The sequence below is a fragment of the Protopterus annectens genome, chromosome 7.part0 (genome assembly GCF_019279795.1).
Source record: "Protopterus annectens isolate FY-2018-M chromosome 7.part0, PAN1.0, whole genome shotgun sequence".
In the NCBI taxonomy this organism is placed as follows: Eukaryota; Metazoa; Chordata; order Ceratodontiformes; family Protopteridae; genus Protopterus; species Protopterus annectens.
This window is the reverse complement of record NC_056739.1, coordinates 1,479,572,745-1,479,594,198: the sequence shown is the minus strand read 5'-3', so window position 1 is coordinate 1,479,594,198 and position 21,454 is coordinate 1,479,572,745. Positions and strand designations below refer to the sequence as shown.

Sequence of the window (21,454 nt, the reverse complement as noted above, 5' to 3'; positions counted from 1 at the left end):
TGACAAAGTAGTCACAGATGAAATATATAAAGCTTTTAATATGGTCAACAACAAAAAAATGTCCTTTAATTTAATGAAAATAGAGTACAACTCCCTCAAACAACTTCAGGAAAACAACCAAATTAGAATTATGAAACCTGACAAAGGGGGAGGGATAGTGCTGTACAATCAGTTAGAATATGTGAATAAAATACACACCATCTTACTCAATTCAGGTAACTATGAGGTAGCATCTTTGAATGAGGCTAACATTGCACACCATAAAATAGATTTATTTTTAGAGGATTTGTTAATGGACGATAGAATTGGCACAGATATATATGAATTTTTAAAGGTGAAATATCCTGTTATGGCGACCATTGTAGGGATACCCAAAATCCATAAAAATCTTATGGAGCCCCCATTCAGACCTATTATTTCGGGGAACAAGTCTAAAACCTTCCCTTTTGGTCAGGTGATAGATGGTTGAAAAATATATATAGTCAAATCAATCATATAACTATTGATTCCTGGGATTTTTTGTCTAGGTTAACACAAGATTTATTCAGCAACAATATTACATTTGTTACCATTGATGTAATGGAACTATTTTCATGTATCCCGGAAGAAGACGGTCTTAGGAGATTTGAGAACAGTATTCAAAAATACAGTGGATTCCACTGGGACAAAATACAATTGATTTTGGAATTTATGGAAATAGTATTGAGTAACAACTTTATTTTTATGAAGGAGAATATTACAAACAGAAAAATGGTGTTGCAATGGGGGCAGCATGAGCGCCCATGTTCGCCAATTTAGTGTTATTGGACTGGGAGGAACAATACGTATTACAAGGGAAATGAAATTCATATATTAAATGCTACGTACGATTCCTGGACTACATTTTTATGTTGTGGACAGGGTCTGAGAATGAGTTAAATGAATTTATGGATTACATAAATGGAACTACTCAATATTTAAGATTTACTGACAATTTCAACAGTAATGGGATTTCATATTTGGATACCTATGTATACACTGTCAATGGTCATTTTGCCTCCAAAATATTTAGAAAAAATACGTTTAGTAACAGCTATTTGGAATATTCAAGCTGTCATCCATACAAACAAAAAGCTAGTATTATTAAGGGGCAGTGTATAAGGGCAGCTAGGATGACATCTGAGCTAGCTGAATTAGAGGAGGAATTTAATATCATAGGCAAAATGTTTTTAAATAGAGGTTATCCTTTTTCCCTAGTACAAGACACTATTAAATATGTTAGGTCTGAATGGAATAACAAATATAAACCTATATTAGGTAGTGGAAAAGGAAACATATTTAAGAACTTGAATCAACCAAAAGACAACCCACATAACCGGTCTTGTATTATAAGATACGGACATTTTGACAAGGAAGTTAGAAAGATTATAGGTAATAACTGGAATATTTTAAAATCTGATGACAACATTTTCAAGTTATTAGGCGAACAGCCTTTGTTCGTATTTAAAACCGGTTTTTGCCTGAAAACATAGTTTGAAATAAGGAAAGATTCTACAGCACACAGAAGAACAGGGAAGGGTACACAAAAATGTGGCAATTGCAACCAATGTTGGGCCATTATGAGTAGTACGAAGATGAGGTTAGATAATATTAACCAGACCATGGTCTATTTTCAAAATGGTAATTGTCGTACTCAACATGTGGTCTACTTAGCTAAGTGTACCCTGTGTCCCTGTTACTATGTGGGGAAAACAGATAGATGTCTTAGAAACAGGATATATGAACATACATATTGTATAAGGAGAAAGGATGAGACTAATGCGCTGTATAGACATTTATCTAATAGTCAAGGTTGCAAAGAATTCAAATTTGCCATAATAGAACAAATTAAGGGTAACACTAGAGGGGATACTATTACTAAGAAATTGAATGAGAGTGAGTCTAAATGGCAAATACTTTTGAATTCCACGACATACCCTGGTTTAAATGATGCTATATCAGTAAAGGCTATATTAGAAGCTAAAGGGTGAGGGTGAGTAAAGATTATTGACCACTAATGTTATGGCATATAATGATATATTAAGCTCTCAGTAAATTCAATGGTGACTGTCGAGTGAAATTTCACAAGGAAAAAGGTTATGGCACTGGTGCACTTTAAGAAGGTAACTCTGCCAGTAATTGTTTAATTGGAGAATTAATTGCACAGCACATATAAACTTTTGGGAGAAGTTGTTAAGATGTTCTGAAGAAGTCAATGTAATTGATGAAAGTGCTTAACTGATTTCGTTTTTAACAAATTTTAATAAAATTTGGGACTGTTTTTACTTTTGTGCAACGCGTGGCAGTGCTTCCTATCCTAAAACCCGTTTCCAGTGGTGTGTTTAAGACATTGGTTTTGTGGCTGTTACTGCTGGAGTTACATTTTATTTCTACTAGTTTAATGGGTTGCCAGATGCATTTTCACTAAATGTAACTTCCAAGGGAAGAAAAGTTTACTGTTTCTCATGTAAGTCTGTTTTCAATGCAAGAAAGTTCTGTTTAAAAAAATGTCTGTTTTTTCTGTAAAATTTGAATTAGAAGGTTTTAAGTGAAATCCAAATCTTTGTGTTAATTGTAAAAGTAAAGAAGAAAATAATATATAGACTGACAGGTTTGAACAGTGTTTATGGTAACTGGGGGAGACAGCCTAGGAATGGGATATTAGTATGGCTGGTGGGGTTCTGATTCATTACCTTGCATAGAACATCATTTGCTCTGAATCTAGCTCTGTAGACTCTGTAACAAAACAGCATAATTATCCATTCAAGTAAGTCAGATTTGTACTGAGTGATGTCAGCGGGGATAGCTTTTTGTGATGGTAGAGAAGAGATATGAAGGTCAAAATGAGATGTAGGTGCCTTGCAAACATGTAAACCTCCTCGTCCAGAAAAAAGCAATATGTTGTATGCATTAATATTTCTGATTTTTGTAGGACTTGTGGATTGTTGAAAAAAAGCTTCTGCAGAATTTATACCATCTTTAACTTTTTGTTTTATTCATTGCTGTAAACAATTAATTAATTCATTAATAAGCCTGGATTGTGTAACATAGTCTAAACATGCTGTATTTATAGTAGTGTAAACATGCTGCATTTTATTTATTTACTTTATTTATCCTTTATTGACCAGGTTACTCCACAAGGCTTGTGGCCTCTTTTCAAGACAGACATGTGGTGGTATTTATAATACTAAGGAGTATTTGGTCAGGGCATCAGGGAACTTCCCCTACTGTTGGTAGTAGGGGGAAGGATAAGTGTGTGACACAATGGACTTCATGTTCCAGGTGTGGAGGCAGACTGGAGAAATGGGGAAACATGGCTGATTCAGCCTTTGCTGAAACTGGAATGAAAGTTGCTGAAAATGTAGTTAAAATAGTAAAATCACTACCAGAAGTTTTTTTTTTGTAATATGTATGTGCAGAAAAAACAGTGACATTGGAGGAAAAGGAGATTGTAATTGAAACAGAGATGGAGTCAGAGGAAAACTTTCAGAGAAGATTGTTTGAAGGGCAGTTACCTCTAAAAATGCATAATTACAACCCTCAAATTATGTGGGAGGTTGCAGGATGATTATTTAGAAGAAATTGTAAATCAAAGTGAGGCAGAAAATGAAGCAGCAATTTCATGGAGTGACATCATGGAAAAATAGAAGAAGAAAAGGGAGAAGAAGACACTGAGCCAGAAAAAGTTCCAGATACAAAAACTTATGCACAAACTGTTGGAGAAGGAACAAAGAAGAAATAAAAGAAACAAAAAAGTATACAGAACATGTGAGCAGTAAAAAAGTAGAAAGTCTGGACAGGTATGAGGTTTGGGACTCTATCATATCACCTCTGGGTGTCAAAGTAAAAGAGGTAAGAGCATTTTTTTTTATTAATAAAGATACTTTTTTTGACTTAAGACTGGGCAGGCCATGGAAAACTTTTTGGGTGCATATGAACAAAAGAAGAACATTTACCCATGGTGAGAATATGTGGTGCAAGCTTTTTACAGGCAAACAAAAAAGAAGAATGATCCAGTTTAAAACTGAAGTTAAAGCAAAAGAACTGAAAGAAGATTTGTTAATTATATATAAAGAAGTAATGGGCACTACAAAAGTATATGATGAAAGAGGACTATGGACTGGGGGATGGAAATGTGGAGTAATACTGAAAATGAAAAATGATAATGTAATGCATGTACCTAGTATTATTAATGTTCATGGTACTAGAGGTTTTGTGAAATACAGGGGTCAACAAAAAACTTGCTATTTTTGTAAAAAAAAAATGATCATTTAATCAATAAACGTGATAAAACATGTTCTTTATGTAGTAAAACTGGGCATAATGCAAAAATATGTCATTTAAAGTGCAAAAATGTGGCAATACTGGTCATTCATTACAGTAATAGACATGAGATGGAAAAATATGTGTATAGAATTATAGATTTATATGCATATGTACCAAAAAAGAGAGAGAAATGATGCTTAAAAATATCCCTGAATAAGTTTGTCTAAATATGGACATTATAGTGGTGGTGATTTAAGAAAAATTAAGAGCAATTGTGATGTTAAAATAGTTAAATTATGAGAAATGGAACGTTAACTGTATGGGAGAATAACCACTGGACCTACAAAAGGAATTAAATTAGGACAGAAATTGATTATTTTTTAATATCTGATACTTTAAAAGTAAAGAAAAAAGGAATTAAGTATGCTGGATTTTCAGATCATGTGGCTATATGGATTAAGTACAGGATAATGAAGAATATACAAGAATAGGAAAAGGAATACTGATAATTAAGGAAAATGAATTAAATTTAGAAGAGAAAAAAGAACCTATGGAATTATGGAAAAATCATGCAAATATGAGAGAGTTTTATGAGAATTTGACTGTTTGGTGGCTTAATTTCAAAGAGAAATATAAAAAGTGCTTTTAGAATGTGTAAGAAAGAAAAGAAAGAGGGATATAATATATTAACTCAAAAAACATTTGGAGACTTATTAGAGAAGAAAAATTCCTTTTATGAAAAAGATAAATATATAAAATTAATCAAATTAAAATTAATTTGTTAAACAAACAAAAATATTGTCTACAAGGAAAGAAAGAAGAGGTACCACAATATTAAGTAAAATAATAAAAAAGAAAAAATAATAATAGAATAAAAGAATAAGGAAGGTAAGCAAATAAGACAGCAAGAAGCCATATCTGAAATAATTAAATAATATGTACTGCAATTATTTGTTAACAGAGAAGAAAACAGAACAAATTTATAAAGGTGAAAAATTAAACAATGAAGATAAGTTTAAAACAAAAAAAAAATGAAGAAAGAATTAAATGAAATTCTAAAAAATATTAACTTGAATTCTGCAACAGGACTGGATGGAATTGAATATGGTATGTGTAAGGAAATGAAGGAATGGCAAAAAAAAATATTTGTAGAAATTATAAATGAATTGTTAGAAATGGGAATTAAAGAGAAAGATATATGTACAGGAGTTATAACATTTTTATTTAAAAAAGGAAATAAAGAGGCGATAAAAATGGAGACCTATAACATTGAATAATATGGATTATAACACTTTTATGAGTATAATAACAAAAAGATTACAAAAAAAATGGATAGAATACATGACCAAAACATATTCAGAAGAAAAGGAAAAGGAAGTCAATAGTTATTATAGATAATAAGAGAAATAATTGATATCATAAATAAAAATGTAGAAGCGAAGGTTATGATAGGGATATAAGTAAAGCCTATATTCAATATAAATTATTATGGGGAATGGAATTTTGTAGGCATATAATGTAAACAAAAAATATTACAAGTAATACAATCTGTTTATAAAAGGAAACATGTAAAACTAAAGTAAATGGCTAGATTGGGGAGGAAATAAAAACAGAATGTGGAATAAAGCAGTGCTGCCCAGCTAGTAGTTTGATTTTCTCATTAGTTATGAATGTAATAGTGAGGGAAATTAATAAAATGTCAAGTAGCAGTGGATACAAAATGATGAAGGAAGTACAATTGCCAATAATGTATAATTATGTGGACAATATTGCAATAATTGTTAAAAATAAAGTATGGATGAAAAAAGTAAATGAAAAATTAAGTATACATTAAAAAATGGTTTAAATATAAATAAAAAGAAAAGTAAAGGATTTGGCTTTGAAGGTATGATAGAGGTATTGAGTTCAATGAAAAAATATATAGATGTATTAGGAATAATATTTGGAAGGAATGAATACAGACAACAATAATGGGATAATGTATTCAAAGAAGTAAAGGATATGACTATTTTTTGGAAATCATATAGATTTTCATATAGAAAAAACACACTTGTTGAACACAATGGCAATAGGAAAAGTTGCTTATGTTGCTAACATCTATATGATTCCTATTAAGTATGAAAAGAAACTAATGATGATTATATTTTCTTTTATATGTGGCTCTAGACTGAATCCAGTCAAGAGAGGAGTTCTATATATGTAATAAGAGCAAGGAGGCTTGGGTTTAATAAACCCACTAGTACATGCAGCATCTTTACTTTTATGTAAGGTATTAAAAGGAATTATGAAAGAAAATAAAAATGTGATAGAACTAATACTATATTATAAATACAAAGAATTGTGGGAAGGAATGAAAGTTAAAAAAAAGAAGTAAAAGCATTGTGAATGAAGAAATGAAAGAGTACCAAAACAAAATTGTGTTATGGAAAATAAAAAATATATATATGTGAGAAAAATAGAATGGAATTGTACTTAAATGCTATGAAAGGATTTTATTACATTGATCCATGGAAAGATTTAGGCATAGATAAGAAAAAAGACACAATGATGAGATATAATAACTATAAAAAAGATTAAAAAATGTTGATTTCTATGGAGACTGTATATTAGAAAATTGCCAATTAAGGCAAATATTTCATACAAGAAAAAGCAAGCGAGGATATGTAATAAATGTGGAGCATTTGAGATTACTGAAAATGTGTTTTCGAAATGTGAAAGCATTAATAATTTATGGAAAGAAATATGTAAACATAATATGATGAAACGTTTGTTACCATTTGATCAAATAAATATGGTCATAATAGAATTTGGTTATTATGGTGCATGAAAACAGGAAGAAATGAAGAAAATGGACAGAGTAATATTTTATGTTTCATGGACTATGTGGAATGTGAGACTAAATGAAATGAAATACAATGGAAAATGGACTTTGACAAAGATTCTGGAGAAAATAATGTTGTTTTTGTGTATAAAAGAGTGGGGGTGCTTATACTGAAGTTTATAATGTATGGAGATTTGTAAATAGATGTAAATAATGTAAATATGTAAATAAAATTCAACATATATATCAATAAAAAAACCTACTCATCATTGTTGTGAGTGGGACCCATTTTGCAGGAGGACTTCCTGTTTCCATTCCTGGTGCAGAGGTGGCACAGAGAAACAGGGAACCAGATGGAGAGAGACAGAAATAATGGAATGGTGAGAGAAATGGAGAAGAAAACAAAATTAAAATGCCAGAGAATGGATGCAAGATTCTAACAAGATGTTTCAAAGAAATCTGTTTGATGGGAGATGAGACGGCAAATGATGGATGTATAATTGCAACCCTCCAGTTGGGAAGGTTAGAGGATGACATACATAAGCAAATGATGAAGCAGCATGAGCCAGAAAATAAAGGAGACATTTCCTTGGGGGGACATTATGGAAAAATACAAAAGGACGATGTAGAGACAATCCCAAAGAATAGTAGTGAGATGGAATAGAAAACATATGTAAAGAAAGTAAAAGAAAGCAAAAGGGGAGTAGCAGAAAAGAAGGCAGAAGAAAATAAAAAATGGAAGTATGTAGTAAGGATTCAAAGATGTGTGGGACAATTTAATAGATTCTTTGGGGTGTAAGCACAGGAGGTAAAACATTTATTCTAATTAACAAAGAGACATTTTGTGACATCATATCTGAGACTCTTTTTTTTTTTTCAATGGAAATTTTACTGGAAAATATGAAAAAAAGACCCATGGAATCTTTATGTGATAAAAGTATTTTACAGAAAAAAAAGAAAATTGTACAATTTCGAACAGAGGTGGAAATAAATACTTTGAAAGGAAATATGAAAACTATGTAAAGAAGTACTGGACATTGCAAAAGTTTATGGTAGATGGGATTGTAATATTCTGTTAAAAATTATACATATACCAAGCATGATAAAAGTGGAGTGGAATAGGGGTGTAATAAAATACTGGGGGCAACCCAAAACATTTTTTGTGGAAAAGAAAGACATTTGATAAGTAAACTATGATAAAAAAATCATGAATGGATTACAAAAATGAAAATAAGACTAAGGAAAAAGAAAAAGATGAAGAAAATGAATAAAGAGAAGAAACTTTACAAGGAGTAGAAACAGAAGAAAAAATAGATGAGGAAAAAAACAATAAAGAGGACATAGAAGAATGTTCTGAAATAAGTGATGAAGAAGACATAAATTGGGAGATAGTAAAAAACGTCTGTTGATAAAAGACAGAAAAGGAAAATTTAAAGGGATACGTACAAACAAAAAGAAAAGGAAATGGATGAAAAAGAATATATACAGCTAATGATTGGGGATCAGTATAATGGTTAAGGTGTAAGGTGTTTGACTTACAAACACAAGGTATCATGTTTGATTCTCACCTTTGAGAGAGAAATTGGCTAGGCTTAGAATGGCCTATTAAGAAAGCTAGTCTAGTAATCAATTATGGATGTATGAAACCATGAATGTAAGGAAAAGAGAAAATGACATTTTTAGAGTGCTTTCTGCAAATGTGAATTGTATTAAGACTAAAGTAATAATAGACATTTTGAAGTGGTATAATACATGTGGTATACATTTAATTATATTGGAAGACACAAGATTTTTAACAAATGAAGAAAAGATTACAAACAGAGAAACTATGGAGAGGAAAGACAATTTGGGAAATGGCAGATGTAAATTTAGCAAAGCTGGCTAAATTAACGGTAGATTTAAAATGGAAAGAAAAAGTATACAGAATTACAACTTTATATGCTTATCCTAATTGTAAAGAAAGGGAAAACTTATTTAATCAAATTTTAGACTGTGTAGTGGTAAACATGAATATTATAATAATAGGAGACTTTGTGATTTAAGACAAGTGTAAAACAAAAATAAATTATATATGAAAAATGTTAGAAGTTATAAGATGTGGTAAGTTAAAACTTTGGGAAAATGATCATGGTCTTATAAAAGGATATGTATAGAACTTAAATAGATTATTTTATAGTATCAGAAGGTTTAGTTATAGGAAAAGGGAAGGTAACTGAAATGGGATTTTCTGATCATCTTGCAATATGGCTAGAGACAAAGGAAAACAAGGAATATATAAAATAGGAAAAGGAATTAAAAGGATAAATGGGAAAGCTTAGAATGAAGAAGAAAAGAGATTAGTAATATAGTCATGGAAAAGTCATGTTACTGTGAGAACATTTTATAAAAATTGGTCTGAATGGTAGATGATATTTAAGGAAAATATAAAAAATGTTTTTACAGTAGCAATATGTGAGAAAAGTAGAGAGAAAAATATAAAAACATATAATGATGCATTGGAATATTTAAAACATAATAATAGAAAGTACTTTGATAAAGAAAAATAATTAGATGAAAGAAATCAAGAAAAAATGCAAGAATTGTTATATGAACAAAGATATTTTTTACAAGGAAAAGATAAGAAGTAGTGAGTTGCTTAGGTTAGTAAAAGATGATGGTAGTGTAATAAGAGATATAAAAAATATAAAAGGAGAAAAAAAGAAGTCAGGAAAAGATTATGAATAGTGTAGTATAATATGTGCAAGAAATGTTTAAAACAAGGCAGTGAAAAAAACATGAAAATTAAAAAAAGTTAAGAGAATAAAGAGTTGGAAAAGGATTTCTTTAAATGAGCTAGATAAAGTGTTAGGACAGGTAACTATAAATTCAGCAGGAGGGCCAGATGAAATAGGGTATGAAATATATAAAAATTTAATGGACTGGCAAAAAATTATGTTTTTAAAGATTTTGTATGAATGGTTAAATGAAGGTTTTATGTATAAATAATTACTCAGTGGAATACTTAAATTCATGTGGAAGAAGGAAGATAGAAGGCAATTAAAAACTGGAGACCAATAGTATTGAATAATAATGACTATAAGATCTTTATGAAAATAATACAAAAGAATTGTGATACTAAAATGGGAAATATGGAAGATAGTATATATTATAAAGGGAAAGGGTTGTCAAGAATTATTAATGATAGTTGGAGAAATTGTGGATGATATGAATAGAAAAGAAGAAGTGAAAATCATAAAAGGGAGCGTTATTAAGGCATTTGATACAATTGGACATGAAATCTTATGGGCAACAATGAATGAATAGAATATAGATGAGAAGGTTAGGAAATTATGTATATATGTCAGTTTATACTAATAATAAAGTAAAATACTTGTAAATGGCTGCTTAATCCAAGTGGTACATGTGAAGAGCACTATAAGATAGGGATGTCCAATTAGTTATGAATGGGATAGTATGTGAAGTAAGTTATAAAATGAAGGCGGTAGAATATACAACACCTCAAGGATTAAGAGTTCCAGTTCTGTTAACATATGCAGATGACAATAATTGCAAAAAATGGATAAAAGAAGCAATAATTTTAATGTCTAAGTGATGTGTGAAGATAGAGGGTATATATTTTACAATGAATGACATTTTTGTGTTAGGTATGGGAAAAACAGTTGAAGAAATAAAACAACCCTGTCTTTTCTTGAAATCATATAAATTATCATACAGAAAAAAGGGCTTATTTAATAAATTCAGAACTGATAAGAAAACAGCATGCTTAGCAAGTGGATTTAAGTAGCCCACAGTATTTGAAAAATAATTATAGCAGATAGTTTCTACATTTATATGGGGTTCTTGATTAAACCCGTAAAAAGAGGAGTTTTGTATCTAAATAAAGAGGAAATAATCTAAATAAAGAGGAAGGAGATTTAGGGTCAATTAACAAAGTGGTACATGCTGCTTCATTAACTAGATACAAAGTGTTTAAGTAGATAAATGAAAAAATACATTAGAAGTAAAATCATATAAATATAAGTATGATCAATTTTGGTGTATGATAAAAAAAGAGTAAAAGAGAAGAAGAGTATATAAATGGAAAAATAAAATGTTACCAAGAAAAATATTTTTGTGGAAAATAAAAAAAAATGATGATATAGAAAAAATTGGAAAAGTATGGTATAAAAATGTAATGATAAAACATTGCTATGTAAAACCAAGAGAAAATCTAACAGATGAGAAAATTAAAGATATAAAACAAGAAACAAATGGTGTAATCAGGAAGTAGAATGTCAAGAGTTTTTTGGAGAATGGTAATAGATAAATTACCAGTAAAAGGAAATATGCCATACAAAGAGAAAAGTGATTGAATATGTTTACATTTTCAAGAAGAAGAAACTACAGAACATGTGTTTTTGAAATGTAAGAGAGTAAAAAATGTGTGGGAAAAACTATCTAAAGAAGATTTTTTCAAAGATATAAAAGAAGCAGATAAAATAAACATAGATATAATAAGAATAGCAGTAAAAAATATGTTAAAATACTGGATAAAAAGTTATTTTATGTCATATGGGTTATATGGAATGAAAGAATAAATGGAATTATGTTTAATGGTAAATGGATTTGAGCAACAATATTAAGTAAAACCAGTGGTGGTTATGGAAAAAGGAGTGGGGATCTAATAGGGATGAAAACTAGTATGATTATAAACAAAATTATGAATATGTGTAAATAATTTTGTATATCTGTATAGCTGTACATTTGAAAATATCTGTATATATGTAAATATGTTTTAAATAAGAGTTCTTTTTGTATATAAATGAAGGACTTGTGCTCTTTTCAATAGGTGGTATGGGATGCTTTACATATACCTGAGCTACCAACAACTCAAGCAGATGGTGCCTCAGCTTAACATCTCATCCAAAGGACAACATACTCAGGAGTACAGCCTCCCCTTATGCTGTACTGTAGTGTCAGGTATTGACCTACCTTGTGGGTGAATAGAACCCACAGCCTTCTGCACCAAAGTTAAATGTTTTACCTGTTGCACCACTGACAGTGATATTTTAGTAATATGTTTTTGCAGTACCTTCTTTCCAGCCTCAAGCAACTGTAAAGGGGTTGTCATTTGTCAATTCATATAATCTGCATTATTTGGAGTAATGATTAGAAACATCAGCATCCATTATGTTGTCATTGTCACGTATTACTGTGATACAGTCTTCTCTTCAAGATTGGATTGTAAAGGATTTCTGTATTTAGTTAACTATTACTCTAGTAGTTAGTTAACTATTACTCTAGTAGTTAATGCAGAGGACTGAAGCTTCAACTTGTTAATCAGCTGTGTCTTATGGCAAAGGTTCAGGGTTTGAATCTTTCCACTTTCATTTACCTACTGTGACACTACTTTGAAATAATTGTGAATTTGGACTAGGCTCTTTAATGGTGTCCAGGGCTGTATGTCTAGTGACTATGAACCTGTTGTCATTGCTACCAGGCATTTCCTGTTGCATAGGAAATTCTATGGCAATATCATCAGTACACCAATTATTTTATGTAACATAAGACATCTATTTTTCAATGACAGCAGACACTGCATTTGTAGATGAAGCACTGAATTGCAAAGTAGTTTGTCAGCAGTGTTTTCTTTAGTAATAGTTCTCTTTAATGTGGAATTATTCAGATAACTTTTACTTCTGCAGAGATTATGCATAATGACTTAGCACGTTACAGGAGGTTAATATTTCTTAGGCACTCATAAATATTCTTCTATTTAAACTGTGCTACACGTGGCTGGATCTTATGGTGCTGGTGATTTTTATATAACGTCATGTAGTTCATCCAATGCTATCAGTACAGAATATATAATTTATTTCTTCATAACAACAAAGCATGTACACAGCAAAAATTGCTAAAATTGTTGGGGGGGCTCTCTGTGGATGAAAGTATTTTATGCTTTATATTCTGGCACTGAGAAGGTTGTCAACATAAACACCACACCTCAACCACCACCTAGACCTACACAACACACACTCACATACGCGGTGGTCCTCAACAAAGACATACCCAAACAAAAGAGACCTCTGAGGCAAAAACACAAGCAAACTCTACAGCCCATCACACCACACATAGTCCACACACCTGTGTCTCACAGCCACTTAGGCCTAACCATAAACCCAACATATTAGTCATAGGAGACTTCATTGTGAGACACACAGATGTGCCGCTCACCAGACTGGATAAGGAGAAAGTCAGTTAGTTTGTCAGGTGCCAGAATCTGCCATATCACACATGCACTCAAGTCTCTCAACAGCAGATACTGTTATGGATCTGTCATAGTCCATGTTGGCTTGAATGACTTGAAACATACCTCCCTGGAATATATGAAGAGAGCCATGATCGAGCTCACTGAATATGTGTCCCAAGCAGGTATGTCCCTACCCTTAAGCGGCATTCTACCACCACTCAGAATGCCTCGATACAAATAGAAAAGGATTGATTTTAACAATTGGCTTAGTTTCTGGTGTCATTCCAAGGGGATCCAGTACCTGACAGCCTGGGAAGACATGATAAACAAGACCATGATGCTTTGTCAGAGATGGCCTGCATCTGTCTCCCTTTGGCTTCAGGATTTTGACAAAGGCTCTTGCCTCCCCCATAGTGCCTTTTTTAGGCAATTCCATGAGGTCAAAACTACCAACATGAAAATGTCATCAAAACACAAATTAAAGGTCATGCTGCTAAACACTAGGAGTCTAAACATGAAACTGCACTCATTGCAAGTATTCTTAACCCTGGAAGATGCTGACATTTGTGCAGTCACAGAAACCTGGTTCAAAGCTGTAGAGAGCACCCCAGCTATACCAAGTTACTCATCCTATCATGCACTAAGACCCCACACCCTGGGCAGCAAAGCAAAAGGAGGTGGGGTTTCAGTATATATTAAAGACATACATACCTCCAAGGCTGGTCAAACAGTATGACTCACAGGAGACACTCCAGGTGCAGTTAACCATTGACAAGACCCCTATTCAAATCATAGCTAGCTACAGGCCCCCAATTTTGACTCAGGATGCCCACTCCACCTATCTGGACCTCTTCTAATCTATCAAGATTCAACCCTTTACCCTGATCCTGGGTGACTAACTATCCAACCATAGATTGGAAGAACTACTCAGGCCAAACCACAAATGCTCAGAGATTCCTTAATTTTGTCAGTGAAAATGCCTTGGACCAGCTGGTTGACACCCCCAAAAAAGGTGATAATATCTTGGACTTGATATTAACCAACATGAGTAACCACTGCAACATTCCTACAGTGTCACAGTTCATGGTAAGATCCAACCACAAAGCAGTCACATTTGAAGTCACCATCTCCCCCAACCCCCCCCCCCCCCCCGTGCTAGGGTCAAACTTAAAAACTTCTCCAAAGCTGATTACAACCTCCTGAGGGAAGGTATAAACAGCTTCACAGCTCCCTCCCCCTCCATAGGAACTGGCACAAATCTTCAAACCTACACCAAAGTACTATAAGGGCATTTGTATAGCTGTATGGAATCAGAAATACCCAATAGGACAACATCCTCCTCCTCAAGGAAGAGTATACCTGTTTGGTGGACATCTGCAATAAATAAACTCTATAATAAAAGGAAAAAAATTGCTGTGCAGAACCAAGAGGGAGAAGCTGCCTAACTGGAAGCAATCTCTCCTTAGTCTGAACAAGCAAATAAGAGCACTAGTGAAATCCTCCAAAGCAAACTTTGAGTCCAAACTGGCCACATCTAAAGACAATCATAAGGCCTTCTTCACATATGTCCACAATCACAAAGGAAGCATTCAAATCTGCTCAGAACTGGTGGTCAATGACACTACATACACAAACACCATAGATATAGCTAACCTGCTGACAGATTCAGCAAAAACTTCATTCCACTGTCCCCACCATCAGTAAATCAGGATATACCCAGCAACTGTTCCCCTCCCCTTATCTCTAGGGAGCAAGTTATCACTGCCCTCTCAAAGGCAAAAAATACAGCCTTCATGGGACCCAATAATATCCCAGGCTGAATCCTACATAAACTCAGGCAGGGACTTGCATAGCAGCTTTAGGCACCCTATTCAACTAAAGCCTGAGTACCAGCTTCATCCCAGCTGAGTGGAGGACAGCCACTGTCATCCCTTTGCACAAACGTGGAGCGTCCACTGATCTATGAAATTAAAGACCCATCAGCCTAACTAGCCTGATCTGCAAGGCCATGGAACAGATTATCATGGACCTCATTAACAAGGACATTGGCAACCTCCAAACACTCAATCGCACACAGTTTTATTTCATCAAAGAGAGGTCATGCCTGTTAAATTTGGTCAACTTCTTTGAGATAGTCACCAAAGTCATGGACAAGGGCAAGATGGTGCACACCACCTACCTTGACTTGGCCAAATTATTCAATACTAGGGGAAGCCACTTCAAGCAGTAGACCTGTAATGAGTGGTATACCCCAGGGATCAGTCTTGGGGCCTCTGTTGTTTGGAATATACTTTTCTGAGGTGCAAGCCAAAACCATTGGGCTATGGCTGACCAAGTTTGCAGATGACTGCAAGCTGGGTGCTGTCATCAATTCCCCTAGTGATGTGGACATCCTCAAAGAGGGTTTCACCCAAACAAATGACTGGTGCCAGAAACATGGCCTCAAACTGAATGCCAAAAAATGCATAATCATCCCCACAAATTATCACATTAATAACAAGGTCCTAAATACGCAATCAGCTGTGAGGGACTTGGGCACCCAAGTTGATAGCAAACTGACTTTTGACAACCATATTGCCTCCATTGTATGGAAAGCTTTCTACTTGGCCCACCTTATTAGGAAGAGTATCCCATCCAGGGACGAGGAGGTCATAACATCCCTGTATTCTTCCCTTATAAGACTCATTATTCAGTGCAATGCCCCTTTCGGCATGTACCTCGCAAAGCACATGCAGTCATACCTCTCAACCTGGAAACATCAAAAATCTGGACAAGGCCCATGAAAATTAGGTACAAATCTGTACGCTGACTAATGTAAAATTTGCATACATAATTATGTAACCCCACCCACTCCAATAGAATTGTGGGATACCAACTTTCAAACGCAAACTGAAGAACAGACAACCAAAATATGGCATCATAGTGTCCCTGCAGCCATTCCAATGTCCCATTACCTGGCTATTTCACCCCATTTACCATAAACACTAAAGTGCATGCATAACTGCGGTGGTGGTGCTGCGGTAGCGTTGTCGCCTCACAGTTAGACGTTGCCAGTTCGATTCTCAGATAAAGCATCTTCTGTGTAGCGACATGCGTGAATGGGCATTCCTTCGTTGAAGGTTGTGTGTTAGGCCCAGCAAGCCAGTACGTAAATATCTACTGCCAATCATTAGCGGACCGGAGTTCCGCTGTGGCGACCCCTAACTGGGAAAAGCCGAAAGACACAAACAAACAAACTAAAGTGCATGCATACTGCTGCTTTACTTCTACAATGATTATTTGGATTTTAGTTTTACATTTTATAGGACAATGCAGAAATAAACTAATAGATATCTGCTAAACAAAGCAATACTGTCTCACAATGAAAATAGACTTGGCATTAAAACTTCTCTGCCCTTGAAACTCACATTCATTGAAACAGCACTGAAACCAACACCACATCCAAAGAAAATGCATCTGGCCAGTGGTGGCTAAAAATTACCTTTGGGCTGTTTTCAAATCATAGGCCCCTTGCACACAAAACAAGAAACATACATGCGTTATTTGATACACCTTCCTAACTTTATTAAATTAGATTCCTTGTATAATACAACACACTTGTTAGACTTAAGTTAGAGAGCAATTTTAAATTTGTTTGAACATCTTTCCATTAGACAATGAAACAAAATGCATGAACCAATAATGACAAAACTGCCGAATTCAGAACATTTCCATCATAAAAGTCTACTTTCATACACACAAAAAAAATGTACATACACACACACACACACATATACATATATCTATACACACACACATACATATATATATATATATATATATATATATATATATATATAGATATAGATATATATATACATACATACATATATATATATATATATATATATATATGTATATACACACACACACACACACACACACACACACACACACACACATACATACATACATAAAAACAGAATGACAGTAATGTAGGCCAAAGGCATCTTGCACTGTTTCTTGCACTTATTTTCAATTTAATTTTTTTTGGGGGGGTGGGGTGACAAAAGGCCAAAAACCAGGGGACACGTTTTAAACATTGCTTGTATAATTTTGGAAAGTTGCTAGAATAAAATGTGTTACCACCATGCATTTCACTTCCAAATCTTGAATCCAGGACCCTGTGCATTACTGTCAGAACAACATACCACTATAGTAAATTAGCATTTTCCTGAAAGATAGGAAGACTGAAACTTAAATGGCTATCATTTACTAAATTCATTTCTCACTTCTCACTATAGCTCTCAACGTGTTAGCACAAAAAACCTGGACAAAGTCAATAATGGGGGAATACAGCCCCAAAATAGGGACAAATTCCAAATACTCATTTTATAAACTTAGAAAATTGCTAGAATAAAAGGTTTTGTGTTTATTTTCTGAAGAATATGAAGCCTGAAATTCAAATGCCTGTCATTATTTAGTGAATCAGTCCTTCAGTGATTTGCCACAAAAATCCTGAAAAAACACAGATTTAATGAGGAACAGAACAAAAATATGAGGCACAAATTCACAAGTGGTGGTGGCTAGGGACATTAGGCTCTTTTTATCTTGTACCCAAGGTACAGGGTTTGAGCCCGAGTACCTCTAGCCGCCAGGTGTATTCTCCTGGGGACATACACACACACACACGCGCGCACAGGAGCACACACACACGCACACACACACACACACACACACACACACACACACACACACACACCCACGCACACACACACCAGAATTACCTCTGTTACTGTTGCATTTTGGGAGGTGAAGCAATGATTTTTTTCACTCAGAGGCTCACATAACCAGTAGCAAATTATTGTGTGTGTGGGGGCTGTTATATAATTGATGTTTGTGAATGTGATATTTTATGGGTAAAACACAGGAAATCACAGTAAACATGTAAAAGATGGTCTACCAAATTAATGTCCCGACTCCCAGTGCATTTTTGTTAGTTGCCGTAATACAGTTTATTTTTTTTAATCAGTGTCTCAGTTTTTATTGCTGACCTGTCAGTTTCCACTCCTATTCATATCGTTTTAATGACATTTTTTATGCAGGCTTATATATACTGAAATCAGTTATACCTTTTATTATTACTTGAAACAGTCTTGTTTGGGATAGGAAGGACCCTGGAGATGGGCAGTACAGAAGGATATTGTCAAATACTGTCTGTAAGTCAATTTTATATAGTGAACCATTATGAGAGCTAGTACTGGCAGTTTATTCATTTTATAAGTAATGTGATTCACTCCAGGCAGGGCTGTTTACAATAACATAATCATAATTATTTTGTGTATTTAAGGCCAACTGAGCTAGAAATGGCTAAACACACAGCAGTGTCATCATTACCTGGATGCATAATATGGCAGCAAAAGTGAACTGCATAAGCCGATTGTTTCTGCTGTGCCCCCATACTGTGTAAGCTAGTAATTAAACATTAGATTCCCTACTGTACCTCTCATTCCCTGTTTACACTTTTTAACTGCTTATTGCATCATTTCTATAAAATATTTGCCCTGCAAGTGTGGTGCAATCCTTTTAGGGCCTCTGTTTCAAGATATCAACTGGCAGCAGGTGTAACAAAGGGTCCCACACAACACACAGACACACCTCTGTTCTAAAAATACCTCCGTAGCAAAAGGAACTCCTCTGTCACAAAGCTAACTCTCAATTCCACTCATTGGAACTAAAAACTCACTCCGTTCTAACTAGCAAAAATACCTCCCTCCATAGCAGTAAGGAACTCATTCAGATAACGCTAGCAAGTTAATTCACACACACACACATACACACACACACACACACACACACACACACACACACACACACACACACACACACACACCTCCGTTCTAAAAGATACCTCCGTAGCAAAAGGAACTCCTCTGTCACAAAGCTAACTCTCAATTCTGCTCATTGGAACTAAAAGCACACTCCGTTCTAACTAGCAAAAATACCTCCCTCCATAGCAAAAGGAGGACTCATTCAGATAACTCTAGCAAGCTGATAACTCTGCAATCAGTTCCACTCATTGGAACTAAAAGCAAAATACGTCCGTAGCTGTAGCAAGCAAGCTGATAACTCTGCAATTCTGTTAGCAAGCTGATAATTCACAAATCTGAGAACTCCTCAAGTAACTAAAAGCAAAATACCTCCGTAGCAAGCTTTCCACTTGTTGGAACAAAACAAAATACCTCTGCAGCAAGCTGATAACTCTGCAATTCCACTTGCTGGAACTAAAAACAAAATACCTCACTGTAGCAAGCTGATAACTCTGCAATTCTGTTCACAAATACCTTAAGCTGACATTCACGCTCGTCACTCGCAGATCCTTTTCAAAGTTCACAAGAAGCAGCCAGCTGGCCGAAAATGTGTGCACTTGAGCTCAATTCCGACAGGCTGACAGAGCTGACGTCATTGCGCACGTGATGATGTCAGCTGAAAAGTGAAAGAAAAAAAATTTAAAATAAAAGCTGGAAAAAAATAGGAAATGAAGGGGTGCCATTCGGGAATTGTGGCACCCCATTATTTGGACCCCGAAACTTGGTAAAAACTGAGTAATTTGGTACAGTTGGGAAGTATGCATGCAGTAACTGAAGAGACCACAGAGGTTCCTCACCAGGAGAATCCAGGGCCTCAAATATCTACCCTACACAGATAAGCTAAAAGCCCTGTCCCTCTACTATGTCTCATACAGACTCCTCAGAGGTGACCTCTGTCCGGCATACAAAACAATCTCAGAACCCATCTTGATGGGACTGCTGCGTATCTGCAAGTCAAGCTCCACTCAAGTAACCCACATGCATGACCTCAACCTGGTCTGTGACATCAACAGGGCTTGCTGGCAGGACAGATTTGTGTCCCAGGGTCTCCCCCTTCTGTTGAATAGACTCACTCTCCACGTCAAGCTGAGTACCTCATTAACCCTTTTTAAGCACAACCTGAATATCTGGATGGGGAACAGAAAATACACCCCTGGAATTCCACCTGTGTCCCTGCTGGACAGGGGCACTGCATGCTGACTTGTCGGAACATGGGCTAAATTCTTGGCTAGGCTTGTAAGGGCCTCAGGGCCAATAGCCTAGTAACTTCCTATGATCCTATGTTGTTTTCATGTGGACATTTTAAAAGGCCTTTAACCTGGCTTTGCAGGACTAGTGTACATCTGTGTCCGTGGATTAAGTTGGAATGCTTTGGCTACTAAGCATTTGTAAGAAACACATTTCAAATATGTGACTTTGGTCACTATTATTTTTGTTACACAGACACCTGAGAAGCACGCAGTCAACAGTGTATCTGTAATTGCTGGGTTTGGGGGATGTCTATGGATAGAAATGATTGATCACGCTGATAAAGTTAAAACATCATTAGGTCTGTCTTTGCAGGACTAGTGCACATTTGTGTAAAGCAAATTGTAATAAAAATGGCCACCATAAAGTGTTCCAATCAGACATGTGATATGTAAAGTCAACACTTGACAAAGTGGTTATTAATGAATTTCAATATTGGTGGATTATAATGACAGTGGTTTGAGTGGCCTTTTATGGTTTAAATGTTCTGAAATGGGTACTTTTGTCATTAAAGGTTTGTGCAGTTTGTTTCACATCTCACTGGAAAGAAAATGTTCAAAATAACAAATTTAACATGCACTGTAACAAATGCTGCTGTAGAAAACAAAAAATGTAATTTAAAACAATCGGGAAGGTGAATCAAAGAACCCATGTATGGTCCTAACAGTGTGCCAGGGGACACATGGTTTGAAAACACCCTGGGCCCCAAGGTATACTTAATCCATCACAGGCCCGATGTATTTTTAATGAATATGAGTTTTAATGCATTCTCAATGAATGTGAGCTTCAAGGGAAGTGGTGTTTACTGTTGCTCATGCTAAATCTGTCTTCATGCTGTCTGTTTTCAATAAGACTGTTTTATTTAGCAGATGACCATCAGTGTTTTTGCTATAAAATTTGAAATAAGTTTTAAATTAAATCCAAATCTCTGTAATCTTTGTAAAAGTAAAGAAGACAGTAGCATGCTCACAAACATATTTGCACACTGCTATGGTAATTGGGAAGACAGCCAAGTAATGAGAC

General features: G+C 34.6%; 1 protein-coding gene across 1 annotated transcript in view; it reads right to left on the bottom strand.

Moving 5' to 3' along the window:
• The window catches only part of LOC122807089 (serine/threonine-protein phosphatase 6 regulatory ankyrin repeat subunit B-like), a 295,223-nt gene that overhangs the window by 101,538 nt on the left and 172,231 nt on the right, over window positions 1–21,454 (bottom strand). The window lies entirely within an intron of this gene.